Source organism: Rhea pennata, chromosome 1 (assembly GCF_028389875.1).
Source record: "Rhea pennata isolate bPtePen1 chromosome 1, bPtePen1.pri, whole genome shotgun sequence".
NCBI lineage: Eukaryota > Metazoa > Chordata > Aves > Rheiformes > Rheidae > Rhea > Rhea pennata.
The window spans coordinates 68,567,708-68,573,466 of record NC_084663.1 but is presented as its reverse complement, the minus strand read 5'-3'; positions in this window follow the sequence as shown (position 1 = coordinate 68,573,466).

Sequence of the window (5,759 nt, the reverse complement as noted above, 5' to 3'; positions counted from 1 at the left end):
TTTATCTGGTTTGTTCTCACCTTCCTGTGAAAAACTTCCTGAGCATTAGGTCATTACCCTACTTTGCAGCAGGAACTGTGATGTGTTGTGGCCTGATGTCTGGAGTCCACAATGGCGATGCTGTTCAGGACGATGGCACAGCAGCCACTGGGGGAGTTTCAAATCAGGCAGGGCTGAGGTGATCTTAAATTCCTCAAATGGAGCCCTCAGAAAGGTAAAGCATAGTCCTTACAGGCCTATGTTTGGATTTGTGACTAGCCTAGAGATTCCTTTCTGCCGAAGAAAACCATCTTAGGGTTTGGTCAGATGGCAGAAGCTTTCTCATCCAAATCACATATATTTAAATGTGAATTTGAATTGAATGGAGGCTCTTGACTCCAGTGGTACATCCTTCCCTGTATCTCCTTAAACAGATCATTGTTGTGTACAACTGGGACTTCCAAGTATCTTCTGGCAATAAATAGGCTTTACCTCTTTTAGGGCCTTTGAAAGACAGATAGGAGTGGGGCTTGTCTGCTTTACTGCTGGGGATCAACGTTTTGCGAGTGCGTACTTTTTCAGAGAAAGGTACAAACTGCAAAACCTAGACTGAATCCCCACCTCTCTAACTCTTGGAGTAGAAAAAGATAGGAATTTAGGCTGCACCACAGCAGTTTAAAAAGATCATTCCATTCAGATATCTCTAAAGCTTAGGGGAAAATTGGCTATGGGGCTTGGCTGAGACTCAGACTTAACGCTTGCAGTAACATTTAAAGGATTTTGCTGCCAGTCCATCTTCTCACCTTCAGTACTTTGGTTCCCTGCTCTGATTTGTGGTACAGATACATGATATATAATGTTCTCTTGTCCATTTTTTTCAGACGACAGTATATATTTTAGTTTCTAGACCTGTTTCCATTGTGGAGGATTTTTCTCCCTCTTTTGTCAAAAAGAACTGTGATACCTGTATTTTATGTGAGGTTTTACCCTGGTATGTGCAGAGGGATGTTTCATGTCGCTCAGGCTGGAGTACAATTATGAGGGAGTCTGCAATGTCTTCACAGCTCGATGCAAAGGGCAGTTTGATCCATGGGACCAACATGCTGTGGAGACAAACCTAAGACGCATGGCTGTGCACTGCGCAGGACTCTCAGTTCCCCTCTTCCCCAGCCCACACTGTAGCTGCAGCCAGCTCTGGACATATCTTTGCGCAGAAATAGTCCAATGGATGTGTTTTGCTTGTGCTGCTTCTCCTCCTATTACAGTGTGTACCATCTCTGTGACAGCTACAGCATGGGAAAGCAGAAAGAACTACTGAAGGTCATTTTACCTGCTTTTAGCAAGAATCTAACGGGCAACAAGGAAAGAACAAACACTATGTGACTAGCCCATCCTTTGCAAAGCTGCCAAGTGCCTTGTGGAGCATCAGTGAGCTACATGGTACAGTCTGAAGGCTCTTTGTCCCAAGTGCTAATGGCGAGTATGGGAAGAAAGGGCCAGCTAGAGAATCCAAAAACCTGAGATGAAGGAGGCATTTGGATGAGCAGAGTTGGAAGTAGACACAAAGGTAGTGGGAGGCTGGGTAGCCTGCACTGAGCAGGACAGAGCTAATGGGGCCAAAACAGTCCACCTTCACTATCCATCCAGTCTCAGAAGCAAGGAAGGAGAGCAGAAAATGCACAGAAGTTCTTGTATCACTTTTTTCAAGCAGTCATATGGATACAGCAAGTCCTATACCTGTTATTTCCCCCATCAGTCTCTTCTTGCAGCCTCTTCAGAATCAATTTGTTTAAAAGGGAAGTGGATAGAGCTTTGTTAGTAGCACACCATGTCACAAATCTATTGGTGCTTTGTTGCACGGCAGCTTAGACTGCCTTTGGGTCATTTTAATAAATGAAATGTTCCTCCCAGGCACCCACTGAGAGGAAATGGCTGACCCAGCACTAGTCGTGCTGTCAAAAATCGTGTCAATAAAAGCAGGGAGAAAAGTAAAATAGTAGGCTGGAGAAGTAGGGCCAAATGAGTAGCTGCATATAAACTTCACATGAGTCTCCATCACAACAGTGGGACTAAGCAGATACCAGACCCTAAGCAATGCTGTCTATCTGGCTATAAAACATAGGGCTGTAGAGGTATGTTCCATTAGTTCCCGCTGCTTGGCCTGCTTCAGGTTTTTGTCCTGTAAGTCTTTGAATTAGTCTCTTCACAGGTAGAAGAAGGACATTGGCCAGAAATGTGTAGCTCTAATTGGCCAAGTATATAATTCTTTTCTTTACAGCCTTACAACAGTTGCAACCATGGCAAATGGATCAAGTGTTTCCTGTCCACTGAGGGACAGGCAAGTGAAGGGTCTGGCCCTCAATTCTACTGGCTTGTCATTTTTATCAGGCTGTGTCCTTCTCCTTGGTCATTACAGGATAAGAAAGGCATTTTACTGTATTTTCTCAGCCTTTGGCTTGTCCATCATTCCATGAGCAAGCTGCTGCAGAGAAAGAGAATAGAGAAACCAGAGGGGGAGGGTTGGTACAGTCCAGTAGAGCCTCTCTGGTAAGAAATGAGACTGAAGGTATTGCTGCTTTCAAGGGGGGTATTAGAAGGTCAAGAAGCGGGGTTGATGACAGGGCTAAGAGTCCAGGGAAAACACAGCTGCAAAGTTTACATAGGAACCCACAGGCGAAGGCTATGGGCAACTGCCTGCTTTGCTTGTGTTTAAAGCTAGCTATGAGAGGGGGGGAAAGCATCGAAGTATGGTATAAATGGAGGAAGAAGAGTCTCCTGCGGGCTGGTGTGAGAGGGGCCGAACAAACAGTTCTGGTGCACTGGGGGTGTTATGGGATATGGCTATCACCAGATGTGCATGTAGAAGAAATTGTAAGGCCCATCTATAACATGCAAAACAAGAAGCTCTTAGTAGAGTTGGTGAGAAAGTCTCAACTCTTCAAGAGAAAATTATACCACCAGATGTTAGCACAGTGATGAGAGGGCTCAAGTCTATGACTGCTGCTGCTGGGAGGACCAGATTTCAGCAGCCAAAGCAGGAGCTGTAGGGAGCAGCGCCTGGCAGCCATGCTGTTGTCGGGCCCGGCTGTGCATGCCAGGCTCAGCCTGCGTCCGGCTGCTGGCAAAGTCCCTCTGCAGTGGTTTAAAAATAAACATTTCAGTCTGTTGGACAACCTTCCTTGTAAAAATAAATACAACATCTTTGCCAGCCTCCTGGGAGTACTCACGAGGATCGACTGGGGCACACGTGCCCTCAGAGGCAGATACCTCAGCTGGAAACACGGCACTCTCGCTCAGCGGCGTTTGAGGCACGAGGGGGACCAAATCTCCTTCTGAGCCCAGACCTTCGCTCCTTACGCTGGTCACTTCAGAGGTCTGCAAGCTTGGACAGCGCTGTCACAGGCGCCAATGTTTTCTTCCGCGGCCGATTAATGAGAGGGAAATGCTCCAGCGGGGGTAAACTGAATTTGCAGGGACCCCATCTCGCCCCGGGAAGGGTACTTAGCAGCTGACTCGTTGTTGCTCCAGGTCCCAAAGCAGAAAGACACCACCTAGCTCGCTCTTTCTCCTCCCTGGGCGGGGGGGGGGGCCGTGCCGTGGCCGAGCAGGCAGCCGACCCCGCGGAGCAGCGCCGCGCAGCGCCGCGCAGCGCCGCCGTGGAGCAGCGGCGCCCCCTGCCGGCCCGCGCCGGCTGCGCGCCCCGCGCCCGCCCGCCGCGCCCCTCGCCGCTGGCCGCCGGCGGCTTGCGCGGCCTTGGAAGCTTGTTAAGTAGCAAAAAAACAGGTGAAAAAAACCCAGGTCGTCTACTGGTCCGGGGCAAGGGAAAAGCCTGCTTTTGCTCCAGTCTTAAATTTGTGCAGCACCAGCCATGAATGCGTAAGACCTCTGGGTATAACACGAGAGAAAAAGCACTAGAAAACAAAACAAAACAGAACAAAACAAAGAAGCCCAGCCAAGCTTGAGGATGTTTAGATACCCTAGATGTTTTTTAAATCAGCTTAGGTTGATGAAATTCACCCTATGTCAGAGAAGAGGCTAGGTCTCTACCCAAGCTTTTTGCAAGTCTTGGAAAGGGGCAAAAGTGCATTTGCAGTTAATGAGAAGGGAATGACGGACCCCAGACGCAGTTTGGTCGGCCTCATGTCACTGACCAGAAAGGTGCTGAGGCAAGTAACCAAAACAATTAATCTAACCTGCAAGTGGTTGTATCATTAAAAGATGATAAATCCCTCTTAGCCATAATCAGAGTAAATCACAGTAAATTAATCCTTTTTTTCCCTCTCTGCCAGAAACAACCAGCTTGGTAGGATAGTTGAGAAACATTTGTGGTTTTCTCGTTTGTTTTTAATTTTAGAAGGTCTTTGGTTCTTTCTTTGACCGTATTTTTCTTCAGCAGCCAAAGGAAACAAGGTCTGCTAGATGGAAGTCCCGAGCTGTAAGTGGGTGTGTAACTAGCTAAGAAGATGTATTTAAGAGTAGCTGTAATTAGCTCAGTCCTGCTACTGGAAGATGGTTTTGAGCCCGATTCCACAACGGCCTGTTGTGAGGCTGCTAAGACTCAATGCTTTGAGTAGCACCTCCAAGGCCAGCATCAATTCTGCCAGAGCAGGAGGAGCTCCAAACACATCTAAGAAATAAAAGTGATCTTGGCAGCTTGTAGAAATGATGTAAAATAAACGGTAAGTAATTCAGTAACAGCAAGGGCCCTTAAGGAGGAATAACCGTCTGCATAAATGTATAACCTTTTGTTGCTGATGCTGTGATATCTCCACAGAAAGGGCTCTGGGAGCTAGAGTGGGTCAAAAATGAATCAACACTGCAGTTCACGGGAACGACAACATAAAAACAATCAATCATGCTGGGATGCCTGAAGTCATACGTGCCAAACCTGTCCTTACCATGGAAGTCAGGAGACAGACAACCTACTCAGAAAGCAAACAAACATTGTTTCCTCTCTATGGACATTAAGCAAACCTTTAGCTCTATTCAGCACTAGAAAAAAAACACCAAAATACAGTATCAAGATTTCTGTGGCACACCACAAGAAAGAGGTTCAGAGTGCACCAGAGAATAAGAATAATGATCAGAGTTTTAGAAAACAGAGATCTGTAGGATAAAAGACTTGAGTTTGTATAGAAAAAAAAATGAGTGAAGGCACGGTAGGCGTTTGCATAGTTTTTTTTTTTTTTTTTAAAAAAAAAAATGCAGTGAAGATCCTTTGCATGTCCACTGCAGGTAGGATAAGTGGTTTATTAAACCTCTGCAAAGGCCTGTATAATTGATTTGGAGGGGTCTAGGCCTCGAGCTCGCGTCCAGCCTTCATCTTTCCTCGTTAGTGATCTTGCACGGCTTTCCTCTCGCAGGGGCCGTTTGCATCTGCTTCCCTCGAGCGCTTCCACTTTCCTCCATCACATCAAATCCTGCCAGCTTCACTGCTCCTCCTCAACACAGATGCCCGCTCCTATGATCGCTCGCCATCTTCAGCTTCTCTCCCAGTTTTACTGAAATCCCAAGTTTTTCTCTGTAACAGCGCAGTGAAAACTTCGGAAGCGTACTCAGTGGAGACGAAGACAGCGTTTAAACCAAGTGTTTGAGCGCCCCAGAGCCGGTGTCGGGGCAAACTCTTAGGAAACACGCCACTATCAGCGCCCTTCCCACTGTGCTGCGCCCTCGACGCACACACCAACTCGAGATCCGAGCCCTGGCTGCTCTATCTCTAGGGCGCCAGCGCCGTTGCCTGCTGCGGAAAGGGCGGGAGGAGCCGTTAGGGATGCGGCCAC